General features: G+C 45.1%; 1 long non-coding RNA gene across 1 annotated transcript in view; it reads right to left on the reverse strand.

Moving 5' to 3' along the window:
- Positions 1 to 713: 713 nt before the first annotated feature.
- LOC309391020 overlaps positions 714 to 18522 on the reverse strand; it is a 39882-nt gene continuing 22073 nt past the window's right edge. The window contains exons 2-4 of the long non-coding RNA XR_014175213.1: positions 7433 to 7540; positions 6593 to 6761; positions 714 to 4946 (exon numbers count right to left, since the gene is read on the reverse strand). This is a non-coding gene — a long non-coding RNA (uncharacterized lncRNA). The remainder of the gene's footprint in view (positions 4947 to 6592; positions 6762 to 7432; positions 7541 to 18522) is intronic.

Here is an 18522-nt window from a genome sequence, read left to right on the forward strand (position 1 = left end):
GGGCAGATAGACTGTGTTTAACCCATGCTTGGACTCTCCAAGCAGCGCACAGGAGAAGCCAAATGCTCTGTGAATGGACTGTAGTTTTAATCAAAATAGCAACAGAGTGGATTTTCACGTTTCGTGACTGTCAAAAAACCGCCCACGTTCAAATGTTTAGCAAACTTTCAGGAGTCGGGCTGACTTGGGTAGACGCAGGACACAGATTCATTCATTACATTTATATGCTGCTTGAAACTATTTTTAAAATTCTATTTTTATATCTTGTGGTGTCCCAAACTTTTTGGCTCGCCTGAGCCACACTAAATGAACAGAAATTGTTTGGGCTGCATATGAAATATAATGTGTACAAATAACAAACTTCCATTTAGAAATATTTTTATTTCAAATTTTATTTTTATATCTGGGGGGGGGGGGGCGGCATGAGAAGCTAGGGCCACGTGTAGTCCACAGGCCGCGGATTTGGATATGCCTGAGCTGTGATAACAAACTAAGGAACAAATATATTTCGGGAACAGTTTTAGATATAAACAGGATACAAAAAAGTGAAATGAATAAATGTAGGGACTCTAAAACGGAAGTGAAAATGAGCAAGTTCAAATTAGTGAGCCTCTTTTAAGTTTTCTTGAGACACAAATAAGGAGCAATATGGAGACTGTACATCAACAACATAACCCAATTCTGAATAGCACTGTGACCTGGTTGTGTGTGTGTGTGTGTGTGTGTGTGTGTGTGTGTGTGTGTTTTCGTGTTCCTTGATCCTCTAGAGCAGTGTTTCTCAAACTTGGTGACTTTAAGTCCTGTGGACTTCAACTCCCAGAATTCCCAGGCTGGGGGATTCTGGGAGTTGAAGTCCACAGGACTTAAAGTCACCAAGTTTGAGAAACACTGCTCTAGAGCACTGATTTTCAAACTTGGCAACTTTTAAGATGACTGGTTTTTCAATGATTCCCAGCTGGACACTGAAGTCCACACATCTTAAAAGTTGCCAAGTTTGAAAAACATTAAATGCAAGTTTATGAACTTCCGGATAAGAGCTTACAGCTGGGAGTTAACTTAACATATTTTGCAACATTTGGGCTTCACAGACTGTAGAGACACTGAGGATTCTGATGTCTGCTGACCAAGAAGTCTTTGGCCTGCAAGATAAGCAGTTCTCATATTTAACAGAAATCCCCTTCGGCAAATACTACTTAAAACAAAAACAAATTCAAAGCAAAAACGAGGATGTAGAGCAGTCTCTCTCAACTTTGGCTGCTTTAAGAGGAATGGACTTCAACTCTCAGAATGTCCACGGCTAGCTGGAGAATTTAGGGAGTTGAAGTCCAGACCTCTCAAGGTTGAGGAATGTGGTTTTTATAAATGTTTTTTTTCCAGCAGTTTTTCAGAGCTGGCTTCCTTCGCATCCCTCCCTCCATGGCTGATTCTAGACCTCACTAATTAATCTTTACCATGTTATTATTTCTTCCTCAAGTGATGCGGTGGTCTAGAGGTTGAGCTCTCACCTCACAATCAGAAGGCTGTGAGTTCAATCCTAGATAGAGGCAGATATTTTCTCTCGGGACATGATGAGAATGTATCTGCTGAACAAAACTATGCCTTAGTGACAGGAAGGGCATCTGGCCAGTAAACTCTCAGCTCTCCATTCAGTTGCCCAAACTCCAGCCCACAAGGGATTATAGCGTCATTAAATGAGGATGCTGCTGCTATTATTTCTTCCTCTCTAGAGGCTTATCTTTTCCGCTCGGCTCGCCTTCTACTCTCTGTAGCTTTAATCACGAGCTTCGCATTGCCTGTGTTCTTTTAAAGAATATAAGCATGCTGTTGAGATAGAACTTACCTGCAGAGATCTACCTGGCTTTTCTCCAGCCTCCCGGACTTTGCACATTTCTGCTGTTCGGTACAGTCACTCAAAGGAAGGTCTGCATTTATTAGGCAGATCTACAAGGTTTTTGAGACAACCAGAACGGGTGCCATCTCCTTCCCAGGGCAACTAAATCTCTCTTTCTTCGTGATTCCACTTTGGCCCAGCAAGACGGGCCATCAGAAATTGTCTGGAGCCACCTCAAAGTCATGGTCTGCTTAAACCTGCTTTGCTGACCGAGCTACGATGCTGGATTTATACACAAGGAGGCTATTTATATTGATCAAAGTCAAGCGGAAGACGTTATCTTTTAAGGTATGTCAACTCAGTGGCCGAGAGTTATATTTTACAGGAATCCCAACCGGAGTAACGAGTTGCATGATTTCAAACCGTTTTCTACACCCGTCCCGTTGATATCCTATTTTGGGACACAAAGATTAGCAGCCTGCAGATATGCACTCCACTTTTTTTTTTTTTTTTGCACAACCAAGCCCTCCCTCTATTTTGTTCAACAGAGAGCAGATAACAGATGAATCAACGCTAGTGCTGCTAACAAAGTCCTAGTCTGCAGACGGTCATGGATGTGGCCAGTGACTACAAACTCAATCCTCAGCTAATCATCATTTATCACCATCCATTTCTATGTGAAAAGGTTTCAAACATTTGAAAGGGTTAAGGACAGTTTATCCTACTCGGAAAGCCTCAAAGGTGACAAACTGAACAGCGTAGTATGTCCATGAGAAGAATTGCCCGTACATTACTCAACAATTGTTCTGAACACAAGTTTGTATTGGTTGACTATTAAGCTTCTCCCCGCTCCTCCGCTCCCTCTCTATTTGAGAATAAAGGCTACATCCCATCTTTGAAGAAATGGAAAAACAGCAGCTTAATACTGGAAGACCTTGATGTTTTCACGATCAACATTCCTGATTGTGTAGATAAGGGCTGCCCCATTCTGGTCTGCCACAACTCACGTGGGTCACTAAGCACAGCAAAGTATGGAGATATTTGTACCAGTATCTGAAATGTGTTTGGATGAGTGGTATGGTGGCCTGGAAGTGGAGCTCTCGCCTCAATCAGGAGGCTGTGAGTTAAATCCAAGCTACTATAATATTTAGAATACAGGCCGTCCTTGACATACGATCACCGTTTAAATTTCTGTGGTTAAGCAAGGCGTTTGTTAAGTGAGTCCTGCCCCATTTTTTTTGCCACAGTTGTTAAGCGAATCACTGCAGTTGATAGAAGATAATAACTCGCCTGTGAAGAGAATCTTGGCTTCCTCAATGACAGGGGTGTCCAAACTTAGGAACTTTAAGACTTGCGGACTTCAACTCCCAGAATTCCCCAGCCAGCTGGCTGGGGAATTCTGGGAGTTGAAGTCCACAAGTCTTAAAGTTCCCAAGTTTGGACACCCCTGCCCAATGACTTTGCTGATCAGAAGGTCACCATCACGCGATCCCTTTGGACACAGCAACGGGTCATAAATACGATCTCCCGGCCAAGCATCTGAATTTTGAGCACACGATCACGGCAATAGTGAAATTCCCTTTTTTTTTTTTTTACTACCGGTTCTATGGGTGAGGCTTGGTGGGCGTGGCAGGGAAAAGATACTGCAAAATCTCCGTTCCCTCCCCACTCTGAGGCCAGCCAGAGGTGGTATTTGCCGGTTCTCCAAACTACTCAAAATTTCCACTACCGGTTTCCCAGAACCTGCTGGATTTCAGCCCTGGATCACAGGGATGCTGCAAAGATCGTACCTGAAAAACAGCCGTAAAACACATTTTTCAGTGACATTGTATCACCACCGTGTTTCCCTGAAAATAGGACAGGGTCTTATTTTCTTTTTATCCCCGAAATAAGCGCTTGGCCTTATTTTCGGGGAGGTCTTATTATTTTTGAGGTGCAGAAGGCGGTGAGCGTGGTCACTTCATGGATTCTTCTGTGTTGCAATATTTTCAGGGGAGGGCTTATTTTAGCGCATGCACTCAAAAGCCCAATTGGGCTTATTATCCAGGGAAGTCTTATTTTCAGGGAAACAGGGTACATGAACTCTTGTAAGTTGAGGACATTTAAAGCAACAGATAAATAGCAAAAAAAAAATGGGCAGTGTTCTTTTTTTCTTCCTTTAAATATTTATTAGGGGTTTTTTAACGCCGAAGAACATATTTTAAAAACAACATCACAGCAAGAACAAAGGAATAATAATTATGCTCGGCCACTATATAAAACAAGTAGGTTTCCGTAAACCAAAGGTACAGTATAGATAACAGAAGCATGAGGATAAGCCAAGACATGAGTAACTCGGTGGGCCTTTCCTTAGGCTACTAGGAGTCTCCAAAGGACCCGAAGATGAGCTATAACTGTAATAACGAATAATATTAATGATATTTTGTCCTTCCAACTAAACGAGGATAATGTTAACAGCTTCTCCAGTGCTTTCAGTATTTAAGTAAGGCTATGTTAGAGGTGCCCCCAAAATATTAACCTTTTGGGATTTTATATCAAATCTGATTTGTAATTGGTCATCACCAGCGCTTCTTCTAAATTTGGATTTCAGATGCACTTGATTTCCCCTTTCTGTGACTAGAACATTTTGTCTTTGGACAAACGCGGAAAGGGCTCGTTGTTTATTTGTTCAGTTTAGTAGCTCCCTTTTCCCAAGAGCAAATGGCAACTGCCACTTTATATTTCTCTATGTTTTCCCCCACCACGGAAACATAAGGGGGTTAAGTTGAGCCGAGATGCACCGATTTGAGTCAGATGTCCTTTTAGTCTGATCTTGACAATAACACAGCTGACTAAAGTCCACTTATAAATGATTTGGCAGCCAACAAGTGTGACAACATAAAACAAATAAGAGGAAACTATAGGGGGCACCCCAACATTTAGGAGCATAGAGTGTTCGTTTCAGATGCCAGATAAGCACCTTGAATTTTTTCCTCTTTTATGTCTCACCGTCCTTAACCGTCCAGCTCTCAACGGAGTGCCAAGAAGCTTAAATGAATGTGTGATTGCCTGTGTGTAGGTGTTTCTCAAGTTGTCCAAAACTCTAGTCTTAAGAAGCAGAAATGCTGCGGAGTTCCTATTTAAGAAAATAAACAAACAGCACTGCTCAGTCCAAGAGGGAACACGTGAAAGCAAAAATCATGAAAAAAAAAAGAAAGAAAAAGAAATGGATAGACCTTACAGCAATCTCTGGCTCAGGTCTAGTAGCAATGCAGTTGGCTTTGGCTGCCCATAGATTAGATTTATTAGATTTATAGACCGCCCCCTCTCCCCAAAGGGACTCGCCCCCTCTCCCATAATGATCAATGGCCTACCCTGTTTCCCCAAAAATAAGCCCTCCTCGGATAACTAGCCCAATCGGGCTTTTGAGCGCATGCGCTAAAATAAGCCCTCCCCAAAAAATAAGCCCTCCCCGAAAATATTGCAATACAACAGCAACCACGAGGTGACCACGCTCGCCGCCTCTTGCACCTCAAAAATAATAAAACCTCCCCGAAAATAAGGCCAAGTGCTTATTTCGGGGGGGGTGGGGGTCAAAAGAAAATAAGTCCTTGTCTTATTTTCGGGGAAACACCGTAATTCTATACAAGTAGTCCTCTACATACGACCACAACTGAGCCCCAAATTTCCCTTGCTAGGTGAGACGTTTGTCAAGTGGGTTTTGCTCAATTTTATCACCCTTCTGGCCACGGCCGTTAAGTGAATCACAGCAGCTGTTAGGTCAGTAAGGCGTTTGTTAAGCAAATCTGGCTTCCCCATTGACTTTGCCTGTCAGAAGGTCACAAAAGGAGATCGCATGAACCCCAGGACACCGCAACCGTCGTACACATGCCACAATTGTGGAGCGTCTGAATGTCGACCACGTGGCACTGGGGATGTTACAATGGTCATAAGCTTGAAAAAACGGTCGTAAGTCACTATTTTCAGGGCTGTTTTAAATTTGAACAGCCACTAAACCAGGGGTGTCCAAACTTGGGAACTTTAAGACTTGTGGACTTCAACTCGCAGAATTCCCCAGCCAGCGCTGCTGGCTGGTGAATTCTGGGAGTTGAAGTCCACAAGTCTTAAAGTTCCCAAGTTTGGACACCCCTGCACTAAACAATCTGTTTTAAGGTAAATATCTGTAAATATTAACCCAATTTATTGGTTTTGGCAAAGCCAAGGGAGGAGAAATGGATGCCTCCCCCCCCCCCCAGGGATTGCTCACTCATGCACTTGACCAGAGAAAACTGACATTCCCTTTAAGGCAGGGGTAGGGAACGCTGGCCCCTTTAGGACTTGTGGACTTCAACTCCCAGAATTCCTCAGCCAGCCATGCTGGGAATTGAAGTCCACAAGTCCTAAAAGGGTCATTGTTCCCCACCTCTGCTTTAAGATCAACAGGAAAACGTTATCATCCCTACTGCCAAATGTTTCTTTTCCTCCTCTCAACCAAAAGCCTGTCTTACAGATCCTATATTGTGTTTCCCCGAAAACAAATCCCAACCGGAAAATAAGCTCTAGCATGATTTTTTTTTCAGGATGCTCGTAATATAAGCCCTACCCCCCCCCAAATAAGCCCTAATTAAGATCGGCAGCCAGATGGACGCAATTAGTACTGCATCCCCCCCCAAAATAAGACCTAACCAGAAAATAAGCCCCTAATGTCTCTTTTGGCACAAAAATTAAGATAGGACCCAGTTTTACTTTCAAGGAAACACAGTAGAAGCATCAGTGCAGTACCTGCCAGCTTTAAAAGAAAGCCTCTTGATAATGGATCTTTTCCTTCCGGCGTTGTTTATGGGTAGCCGGCGGCAGCAAACATCGGACTGAAAGCTACGTTTTCCAGCTTCCAGTCGGGGATGTTTACAACAACAGACTACCATTCTTTGGGGTGCAGGGAAGGGCCCATCTGGAAAAAGACAGAAAATTAAAGGTGGGTGAAAAACACATTTCTAGGTCTCTCACACATATTGGCAGTATAGCAATAGCACTTTTAACTCATATGCAGTCCACAGTGTTTTACAGCACTCTCTAAAGCGGTTTGCAAAATCAGCAAAATCAACCAACAATCTGGGTCCTCATTTTACTGACCTCAGAAGGATGGAAGGCTGAGTCAACCTTGAGCTGGTCAGGATCGAACTCATGGCAGTGAGTTCAGTTAGCACTAGAAATAGCACCTAGACTTACATATGGCTTCACAGTGTTTTACAGCACTCTCCAAAGCGGCTTACAAAATCAGCATATTGGCCCCAACAATCTGGGTCCTCGTTTTACCGACCTCGAAAGGATGCAAGATTGAGCCGGTCAGGATCGAACTGTTGGCAGTGAGCTAGCCTGCAATACTGCATTCTAACCACTGCGCCACTACAGCTCATATTACACACAACGCAACTACCCTATGCAGAGGTGAAAGCATAAATGGTTGGTACAAGCAGTCCTCGGCTTACGGCCACAATTGAGTCCAACATTTATGTTGCTAAGGGAGGCAGCTGCTAAGTGAATTTTGCCCTATTTTACAATCTTTCTTGCAACAGTTGTTAAGTGAATTCCTGCAATGGTTCAGTTGGTTGTTATAAATACCTGAATCTTGCAATTTATCTCCATATAGTGTCTGGATCCCATCTGGTATTGGTCTGTATTGGTTTTTATGGTGTGACCTGCCCAGAGTTGGTTGGAGTTGGGCGATGCCTAAATTGAATTGAATAAATACATTTCAATAAGTTGCCATCGCTTTATTGAGCCAGTTAAATTCAGCACAAAACCTACGTGGAAAAGAGATGGAACTCAGATCAGAAGTATTCATTTTCAAGATCATCTTGAAAAAAACCAAAACATTAGGTTAAGCAGGTGACATTACGCATCTCCATTAACCTGGGGCTTACTACCAAACGCACAGGAAAAAATATTTTTAAAACTGGAATCAAACACATGAAACAGAACCATTTTTTGTCCTTCTTTAATAAATAATAAAGCATGGTGGCTTATTTAAAGATTTTACTCATAGCGTGTAGTAGGCAATCTAGAATGGCATTTTGAGTAACATATGCTGGTGTTTTGCTAGACACCTTCACTCTCTCACCTGGCATTCTGCTAATAAATTTTTAAAAAAACCACATTTGTTTTAAAAGCATCTCTCCCACCTGTAATTCTTATGCTGTGGTTAGAAGAAGGAAACTTCACATAGTTACGGATAAGAAACTGAAATTTATTCCTTTTCAAGACAAAGAAGGAATCCCCAAAGATATTTTTAGAACTGTTAAAGGGATTTTTCACGCAGAAGAAAGCACATTATATGGAACAAGTCTGCCCGAGCATGAAGGTTTAGCGGGTCTTTATAGCAGGATTGTACACTTTTTCTACGCAAAACCAAAACATGATGGAAAAGAAGGAATATTAGAAGTACCAGTTGCCATTCTGAAATCTTGGCATGTATGCTATGAATCAGGGGTGAAATCCAGCAGGTTCTGACAGGCTCTGGAGAACCGGTAGCGGAAATTTTGAGTAGTTCGGAGAACCGGCAAATTCCACCTCTGGCTGGCCCTATAGTGGGGTGGGAATGGAGATTTTGCAACATCCTTCCCCTGCCACTCCCACAGAACCAGTAGTATTATTTTTTAATTTCACCACTCCTGTGAATGTAGCCCTTGGCTCTTTGGGCTGAGTAAAATACACGTAAGATTGCCCTGGAAAATAACCAAATCCTTTCCCGCAAGAAAATGTAAAGGACAACACTCCCCAGAATAGCACAGAGAGTTCCTGCATCTAGCGCACGCTCAAATCAGACAGTTACGGAGGTGCAGATGACAGACTCAACAATTCCTCTGTAGAAGTGAGTCAGCAGCGCTTTGGGTTCAAAGAGCTGATCAAAGATCAGAGATAAGTCTCCAAGTCTATACAGATATTCCCAATAGGATTTCCGATCTGTAGGCAAGTTCCTGAGTTAGAGGGAACTTAGTGGAATATTTCAAGTCCGTGTGATGTTCGCTCAAGCGGTCTTCCTGTGACTGACTCTGTTTACCAAAAGGATCGTAGGGAGGTCAGCGAAATGCCGGCACAGACAGCTGAGGATGAAGGACAAAGCTCAGGGACTGCCAACAACAGCAGCTGCAACGGACAAAGGGAGGCAAGACAGAAACCAAAGATAATCTTTCAAAGGACGGTTGCGAGGTGACAAATGGCTTTGATGACTGGCAAGCGATTCCAAAGGTGTTCCAAAAATTAACATTCTTTTCTCTTAAAACAAAACAAAACAAAACTGTTACACAAATAGGAAAAGAGGGTTATTTCTAGGCATCTACAAGAGGAAGGCATGCTGAGATCGACGGACGCATTGTCCTTCAAGATTAAAATACTCTTGTTCCACGTTGGAAAAAACAGTCAGGATTAATTCAGGGTTGACAAAAACAAAACAAAAAACCTGCAAACGTCTGTTTCCGAGGGCTTTTCGTCCAGGCGGTTTTTAAAGGGGACAAAATTGACCCTAGCAATTTCACTGAAATACTTTGCACAATCCTAGGCAGTATTAACAGTGGGATAGAATCACGATCACGAGAAGTGCAACTACCGCTTTACAATGCCTTGGGGAAGGCCACACTTGGGATATTGCATCCAGTTTCGCTCACCACCATATGAAAAAGATGTTGAGACTTTGGAAAAAGCGCAGAAAGTGACAAAGATGATAAGGAGGAGAAGGGGGGGGGTGAAGGCTAAAACATATGAAGAACGGTTTCTGGGAAAGAAGAATTAGGGATGACGTGATAGCAATGTTCTAATATTTGAGGGGCTGCCATAAAGAACACAGGGTTGTAGGAAGTTAAAACCCACCCATCTCTTAGAAAAGTGAAATGTTTTAGGAAATATTAAAAGGGCAGAATATTTCCCCTAAAAGGGAGGAAGAAACTCATCCTAGCTTTGTCAATGGACATTTAAGGCCCGAGCCAGTCTATTCTACATAACAAAGATCTACCTCCTTCAGGCAGAGCCATAATAGGAATCCCAAAGCCCTTTCATTACATCAGCCAGCAGGGGTCAACCAATCCTGGGAGACAGACAGCCTACAATTAGCTAAGACCCCCACTTCCTGGGAGTCTGACCACCAATCAGAATACGTTTCTTACACAGGAACAGGAAGCTCCAAGGCCCAAGAGAGGGTATAAAACTCAGGCTCTCTCAGCACCTCTGCCCCTTTTTTCTTCCAGATCTTCAAGACATGTGATCCCCCTTTCCCCCCAGGACCTCAAACCATGTGGTCCTGTCCACCATTAAAACCAGCAAGCAGCCTCCATGTTTCCAGTGGAAATAGCAATAGCATTTATTATATACTGTTTCACAGTGCTTTGCAGCCCTCTCGACCCCAAGAATCTGGCTCCTCATTTTACTGACCTCTGAAGGATGGAAGGCTGAGTCAACCTTGAGCCTGGTGAGATTCGATCTGCCAAATCGGAGGCAGCCGGCAATCAGCAGAAGTAGCCTGCAGTACTGCACTCTAACCACTGAGCCACCACAGTTCTTAAAAACAGATGTCACTATTTTTAGTACCGTTGTAACTTTGAACGGTCACTAAAGGAACGGCGGCTAAGTCGAGGATCAACTGTATCCTCCTTGGGTGTGGTCAACCAACCAAGACCACAGCAAGAGCAAGGCTCTCAAAGAATCCTCAAAGGCAACTGTAAGGAACGTGAACTGTGAGCCACTCAAGAGTTGTTTGATGGGATGGGTGGCTATAGAAATGACATAAAATAAACCAGTGAATGAATAAATAAAAGACCCCTCTGGCATTGGTCAATGTTAGTGCCAGACCGTGTGATTAGCAGAACCCCGAACACCAATTGGGTTCCTGGCAGGGTTGCAAGGAGGAAGCCTCTACTCTCCAAAAAGAACATGGCTACTCACCCACATGTTAGAAAGTCCATCGGTGATGCAGAATAGAGCCGCAGGGAGACCTTGGGGGACCTTCAGTCCAACAGCTTGGCTAAACTTTTTGTCGTCATGTGCTGAAAGCGTGAACATGCATGCCCACACCCATAATGCAATGTGCACGTGACACCCATGGGCTCGCCCACCCCTGCACATGTGCACATGACCTCCCTGCACTCCCCCCCGCACATGTGCATGCCTGTTTCGGTCCCTGAAGCCTCTGGGACCAAAAATGGGCTGCCGGGGTGAGAACTGCACCGCACACTCCCGTGCTCCCCCTACCCGTGCACATGCATGTGCAACACCCCCCCCTCCCACATATACACACCAGTGGTGGATTCCTAACCAGTTTACTACCGGTTTGCTGAGAGGGTGTTGCTGCACATGTGTAGTTGACTGAAATCTGTTCTATGTGTGCGCAGAAACATGCCGGCAATGGCAGAAGAGACCAGGGAACCGGTCTGCGGGCATGGCAGGCCTGGGCCACTGCTGGTTCCAGCGACCCAGGCTGCCATACCACTACTGGTTCGGCTGAACCAGTCCGAACCAGTAGGAACCCACCACTGATATGCGTGTGTCTCCTGCCTGTGCCCCGCACATGCGTGATAAAGACCCGAAAATCAGCTGGCGGTTGGGAGGCACGTGTGCATGCACGATGGAACTGAGCTGGCGCGACGGCTTGCATGCCCGCAGAAAGGGCTACAGGTGCCACCTGTGCCATAGGTTCACCATCCCAGCCCTATACCATTTCAGACCAGTAGCTGTCCAGTTTCTTCTTACAAAACCTCGTGATGGAACATGCACAACTTCTGAAGGCAATCTTCAGAAGTCAACTATCCTCACTGTTAGATTCAGGTGAGAGTTGGAAGGGACCTGGATAAGGCAGAAGACTATTGGAAGAATGCAAAACAACAGGAGCAAACAAAACACAAAAAACCCCAACCTCTTTCCAACTGGAATTTTCCTCTGAAATATAGATGGGCGCTTTGGTTGATGGCTTTTCAGAAGCTACTGAAGACTTGAGTTATTGCAATGGGCCTTCGGCAGAGGAATGGACATCACCGCACCTATTGCTCACCTGAATATTCTGACTGATTTCCACTTTTTCCTTTTTTTTAATGATCCCTGTCAACTGCTGGGACTGTCAGGCCTGTAGTTATGTTCCTTTTAAGATCTTTGACCTGCCACACTCTCTATTATTTCATTATGCTGTTTCATTAGTGTAGTAGTTGGGAGGGGGGAATAGAAAGGAGTAGATTTGTGGAATGTGTTGTTGTCATTCCTTTCTAGAAGCCCAAGGTCAACTTTTGTCTCCGCACCTCGACACCTGACTGGAAGCAGAGGGGTGTAGATGCCAGCGTGGAAGATGAAGGTTGGACCATGTAATGGATTATAGGTGTGGGGATAGGATCATGAACTTTCAACTGGTGAAATCCCAGGAAGCAAATCAGATTTGGGATTCCATAGCACAATGCCAACATGTCTGTCTTATTAAATTGGAACTTTAAGGCAAGTTTTGCCTTGATTCTGATTTAATTCTGCATGATATTTGGAACGCTGACAGGGACTTGACATGGAACCCAACAGCACATTGAACGTGCTCTTTTAATAAAATCATTCTGACATCTGAGTCATCTGAAGAGCTGAATTAACCGGAAGATCCACACCGGGGGTTGTCAAACTCACGATGACACATTCGTCACATGACAGATCCCAACTTTCACCCCTTCGCTAAGCGAATGGTGGGCGTGGTCAGCATGTGATGCATTCGGCCCAGGGGCCGCGAGTTTGAGCACTTGCCTCTCCTAGGCAAGTATCCCAACTGCTGTTCCTTTAAAAAAAAAAAGGAAATCAAAGCTGCACTTTTTAGAGGATTTCTTCATGTGGGGAGGATGGAAAAACAGCAACAAAGTGCAAGGAAGGATGATTCATGTGCAAAAAAAAAAATTCCCGTGCTCTATTTCTGACGCCATCCCTTTTAACCTTCAGATACGAGACGGTGAGAGTTTGCCATGATGCTGTTGACATTTAGCATAAACAGATCCCTCACCTGACATTAAAAGGCAAACTTCATTGTTGCATACGAGTATTGTTCTTAGGTGAGAGATGAGTCAATTCGGGACAGGGAGATATGAAGTTCTTCATTGATGGATGAATCAGCTCTTAGACGTGCAGTTTGGAAAGTTGGATCTCTAGAAACATCCAACCATTTTTGGAAGATTGTAACGATCCTACCTTGATTCGACCTGAGCTAACAACGAGAGAACGAGGATATACGTATGGTTTCTTGGTTCAACCCAGCAGCACGGCAAAAGCCCATATTGCCACATTTTGGACTAGGTGTCAGGAAACAAAGAGGATTTTGTCACAAGTGCCAAATGTAGAAAACCTTGCAAGTGGCCTCAACAAATCTTAGAAAGAATGCTAATGACCAGATGACTGCTTTTCTGACCTAGGCTTCCCCAGCAGCACGAAGCCGAGTCCTCGTCCCAATAAACCCCTTTTATTTAATTTGCAGTGAATTCCTCTCCAGCAAAGTCTTTCCTCTTCCACAGTCTTTCAAGATAGTTCACAATTACCAACCTTTATCAGGCTTGGAGAGCGGCCAGTCCAATATCTTTCAGACGCCGCAATACTTGGCAAGAATGCAGGAATGAACTAATTGTCTCCTGCAAACATCCCTCCCCTTTTGCTCCTCTTTTATTCCCTATGGGAGAGGTCATTCACCGTCCACCTGTGGCCTTACTCCCAAGATGACCCTTGTTCCTTAGCTGTTCCCTTTGTCTGGCAACTCTGTGCATGCACACACTGGGAACAGGCTCCAGCTGTTCTTCTGCCTCACTGATGTCTGACTCCGAAGGCAGCTGATAACTGTCAGATGGCCCTGGCCCCATCTCTGCCTCTGATGCAGAGCCCTCGTCCAAGCCTTCCCCAGACTCCAGGACTGGGCCATGTTCCTCCCCAACCTCCTCCGTGTCCGAATCAGCTCTGCTGGCAAGCCACAACATTTACAAAAAAACCCCAAAAACAAAACAGTTGCCTTTTGAAAAAGCACCTTTAGGACAACCATGACTGAGAATCGACATATGTAGAAAACTTACATCTTGGTATTAGGACTGATGATAAATACAGTTCGATGACTTTGCAGAGAGTAACCCACTAGTTCAGTCCTTTCGAATATGCTATATTTTGGTTTCTAATTTAGCTTCCCCATAAGTTTGTATCATTATGTTATCTGTATGATTCAAACACCCTGTTAATGTGTTCTAATTGGGCAGCAACTATAGTTGGTCAATGTCCCACAGACCAGCAGTTCTCAAACACGGTAGCCTCAGGATCCCTTTACCGCCTTAAAAATGACCGAGGACTTGAAAGAATTTTGATTGATGTGGGTAGAAAAGAATATTTGTAGCTCAGAGGTGAACTGTGAGGTCCTTGTTTCCTTGCAGACATTTCATTACCCAACTAGGTAACATCATGAGGACATTACCTAGTTGGGTAATGAAATGTCTGCAAGGAAACAACCAAGCTCAGAGATCACCATGGAGCCCATATAGTTTATGTGCATTATATTTATTGATAGTTACTGTATAAGAAATTGAAATGGTTAGGGTATTAAGTATTAAAATGTTTATTTGACTTTTATGGACCCCCTGAAAGAGTTTTGGCGACACCTAGATTCTTCCAGACCAGGGGTGTCAAATTGGTGGCGTCACATGACCTATCGGGACTTTCCCCCCTTTCGTTAAAGTGAGTGGGGGCGGAGCCAACACGTGACACATCCCACTCATGGGCCACGAGTTTGACACTCCTGCTCTAGACCATAGACCAGGGGTGTCCAAACTTGGGAACTTTAAGACTTGTGGACTTCAACTCCCAGAATTCCCCAGCCAGCCATGCTGGCTGGGGAATTCTGGGAGTTGAAGTCCTCAAGTCTTAAAGTTCCCAAGTTTGGACACCCCTGCCATAGACAATCAGATCTTCCTGCTTATGAAAGACTCCACAGGTAGCCTTCAACTTACGACCACAATTGAGCCCAAAATGTATGTTAAGTGGGAAAGTTTGTTAAATGAGTTTTGCCCCATTTTACCACTTTTCTTGCCACATTTGTTAAGTGAATCACTGCAGTTGTTAAATTAGTAACACCGTTGCTGAATGAGTCTGGCTTTCCCATTGACTTGACCCGGGACACTGCAACCGTCATGAATGTGAGTCAGTTGTCAAGCATCCGAATGTAAATCACGTGACCATGAGGATTCTGCAACGGTCATAAGTCGCTTTTTTTCAGTGCCGTTGTAACTTCAAATGGTCACAAAGTGAACTCCCCGAGTCCCTTCGGGGAGAGGGGGCGGTCTAGAAATCAAATCAAATAAATAATAAATAACTGTGGCAAGTTGAGGACCACCTGTATTTAAACTTTAAATGGGGTCAAACGGTTCCCAAAGTCTGTGTCTTCGTCAGGCTAGACCTGTGATAACAAATCTGTGGCACTCGTGCCAAAAGTGGCACACTCCCTCTTCTTTGTGGCAGCCTCTGAGATATTGTAACACTGCTACCATGTCATCCCTGGTCCTGGGTTGAATGGAAGACCTCCAAGGTCCTTTCCAGCCCTCCGATTCTATTCTATTATACAATACAATACAATAGCAGAGTTGGAAGGGACCTTGGAGGTCTTCTAGTCCAACCCCCTGCCTAGGCAGGAAACCTTATACCGTTTCAGACAAATGGCTATCCAACCTCTTCTTAAAGACTTCCAGTGTTGGGGCATTCACAACTTCTGGAGGCAAGCTGTTCCACTGATTAATTGTTCTCACTGTCAGGAAGTTTCTCCTCAGTTCTAAGTTGCTTCTCTCCTTGATTAGTTTCCACCCATTGCTTCTTGTTCTACCCTCAGGTGCCTTGGAGAATAGTTTGACTCCCTCTTCTTTGTGGCAACCCCTGAGATATTGGAACACAGCTATCATGTCTCCCCTAGTCCTTCTTTCTCTTAAGCTAAACATACCCAGTTCCTGCAACAGTTCTTCATATGTTTTAGCCTCCAGTCCCCTAATCATCTTTGTTGCTCTTCTCTGCACTCTTTCTAGAGTCTCCACGTCTTTTCTACATCGTGGCGACCAAAACTGGATGCAGTATTCCAAGTGTGGCCTTACCAAGGCATTATAAAGTGGTATTAACACTTCACGTGATTTTGATTCTATCCCTCTGTTGATGCAGCCATATCGCCCGGCACGCACAGCCTTGCTTGTTTGTCTTCCGTATTTCTGGCATTTCTGGCACACATGCGTGCCCAACTATCAGCTGTCCTTTTCACGCATGGCAGTGATGAAAACCGGCCAGCGCATGTGTGTCGGTCAGCTGATCATCGGCCGTGCATGCGTGCTAGTACCCAGAAGTTTAGCTTTTCCAGAGCGCGACCCCAACGAGCAAGTGCATGTGCACACGACATTTCTACATGGTTTGCCATCACTGGGTTTAGATAGTAAACAATGACCCCGAACTAGATTCCTTGGTGAGGGATCTGAATTATTAGCACAAAGATGTCCTCTCCTGACACAATGTCATCGGGATCGGTGAACATTAACTCTTTTCTGTTAGCTTCTCTTCTGCTGCTGCTCTAACCCCTGGAGGAAAATATAAGCTTCCACCCAACATCTTTAAAATTAGACTCTTCCACTGGAACTTGCTGGCAGCAACAATTACACTACCAGTCAGGAACGGTCAGCATCCTACCAGACAGATAAAAGGAAAGTAATATATTGAAGACTGCGTGCTCCTAAAAAGCCTCTTCTGGGAATTCGGTGCGCAACACTGAATATCTACCGAAGAGAACACATGATATCTTTGCTTTGATCTCCAAGGTCACAGACAAAGCTGTGCAAAGCCATCCATCACAAGCTGAGAAGGTCATTGTAGTACAATCCTTAAGCAATTTCATGTCACTCCTGCAGGTCCAGGTTAACAAAAGAAGCAAGAAAAGTTTCCAAGACGGGGAAAATGTTTATAACTCAGTCCTTTATAACTTTCCCTAGATTTAGGCCCCTCTGGAAATTGGTAAAAGATATATTTCAGGAAATTTCTTACAGAGGCTGAGCAAATAAGGTAAAGGTAAACGTTCCCCTCGCACATATGTGCTAGTTATTCCCGACTCTAGGGGAGGATGCTCATCTCTGTTTCAAAGCCAAAGAGCCAGAAACTGTCTGAAGACGTCTCTGTGGTCATGTGGACGGCATGATTCAATGCCAAAGGCGCACGAAACGCTGTTACCTTCCCACCAAAGGTGGTTCCTATTTTTCTACTTGCATTTTTACATGCTTTCAAACTGCTAGGTGGGCAGAAGCTGTGCCAAGTAACAGGGGCTCACTCCGTTACGCGGCACTAGGAATTCCAACCACCGAACTGCCGCTCGTTCTGATCGACAAGCTCAGCATCTTAACCGAGCCACCGCATCCCTCTGAGCAAATAAAATGACCATTGGCTTACCTGAAGGGTCCTTTTCTGTACACCGCGGGAGAGTCCAAGCAATGGGTTAATTCAGTCTGCTTGCCCTTAGGACTGAGGAACTATTTTTCCTTAAGCCACACCTCCTCCTGGTGTGCTCAATCCCCCAGAATTCTTTGAAGGAGTCAGTTCGTGCGGACGGAGCGAAGCGTCCAGATGATGTACTGTTGACACGAGGAACCCGAATCCCGGCCTTGAGAGCCAGGGTGGGTTGGACTCTCCCGCGGTGTACAGAAAAGGACCCTTCAGGTAAGCCAATGGTCATTTTCCTGTACACCGCTTGGAGAGTCCAAGCAATGGGACATACCAAAGTTATTGTCCATCTGGGTGGGCAGAAGAAGGCTCCCGGGATTCGGTCTCTGACACAACCGCCTGGAGCACACGCCTGCCAAAAGACGCCTCAGCCGAGGCGAAAATGTCCAGTTTATAGTGTCGCACAAATGGAGAAGGAGAGGACCACGTAGCGGCCCTGCAGATGTCCAGGATCGAGGCCTGGGTGGCCCAGGCCGCTGAAGTAGCAGCACTTCGTGTGGAGTGTGCAGTGATGCCGCGCGGAACGGCCTTGGATTGACTTTCATAGGCAGTCGCAATGCAAGCGCGAAGCCACCTGCCAATTGTGGAGGAAGTGACCTTCTTCCCTAGGGAACCGGGCTGGAAGGAGAGGAAAAGAGCCTCTGACTTCCTGAATTCCGCAGTACGAGCGATGTAGACCTTCAGGGCCCTCCTGACATCAAGATTGTGCCAGGATCGCTCTCTGGGATGCGACGGATGAGGACAAAAATTTGGCAACACAATGTCTTGCGCTCTATGGAACCATGAGTTTACTTTGGGGGTAAAGGTCGGGTCCAGCCTCAAAATGACCCTGTCAGGGTGGATGACGCACAGATCCTGGCGAACAGAGAGAGCCGCCAGCTCCGAAATCCGGCGAGCTGACGTGATGGCAATCAAGAAGGCCGTCTTCAGCGTCAGGAATCGAAGAGAAGTAGTGCGTAAAGGCTCGAATGGAGGGCCAGAGAGGGCCCGCAGGACCACGGACAGCTGCCAGGTAGGATAGCGATGAACGGTGGGAGGGCGAAGGTTAGAAGCGCCCTTGAGGAAAAGACGCACCTTCGGGATTTCGCTGAGAGGCAAAAGGTGGTCGCCCGACCAGACAGTAGACAAAGCCGCCACTTGGCGTCGAAGGGTGTTCGGGGCCAGGCCCTTGTTGAGTCCCGCTTGAAGGAAGTCAAGCACTCTGGGAACAGGCGCGGTCGTCG

Source organism: Natrix helvetica, assembly GCF_964273705.1.
Source record: "Natrix helvetica genome assembly, chromosome: 4".
Classification (NCBI taxonomy): Eukaryota; Metazoa; Chordata; class Lepidosauria; order Squamata; family Natricidae; genus Natrix; species Natrix helvetica.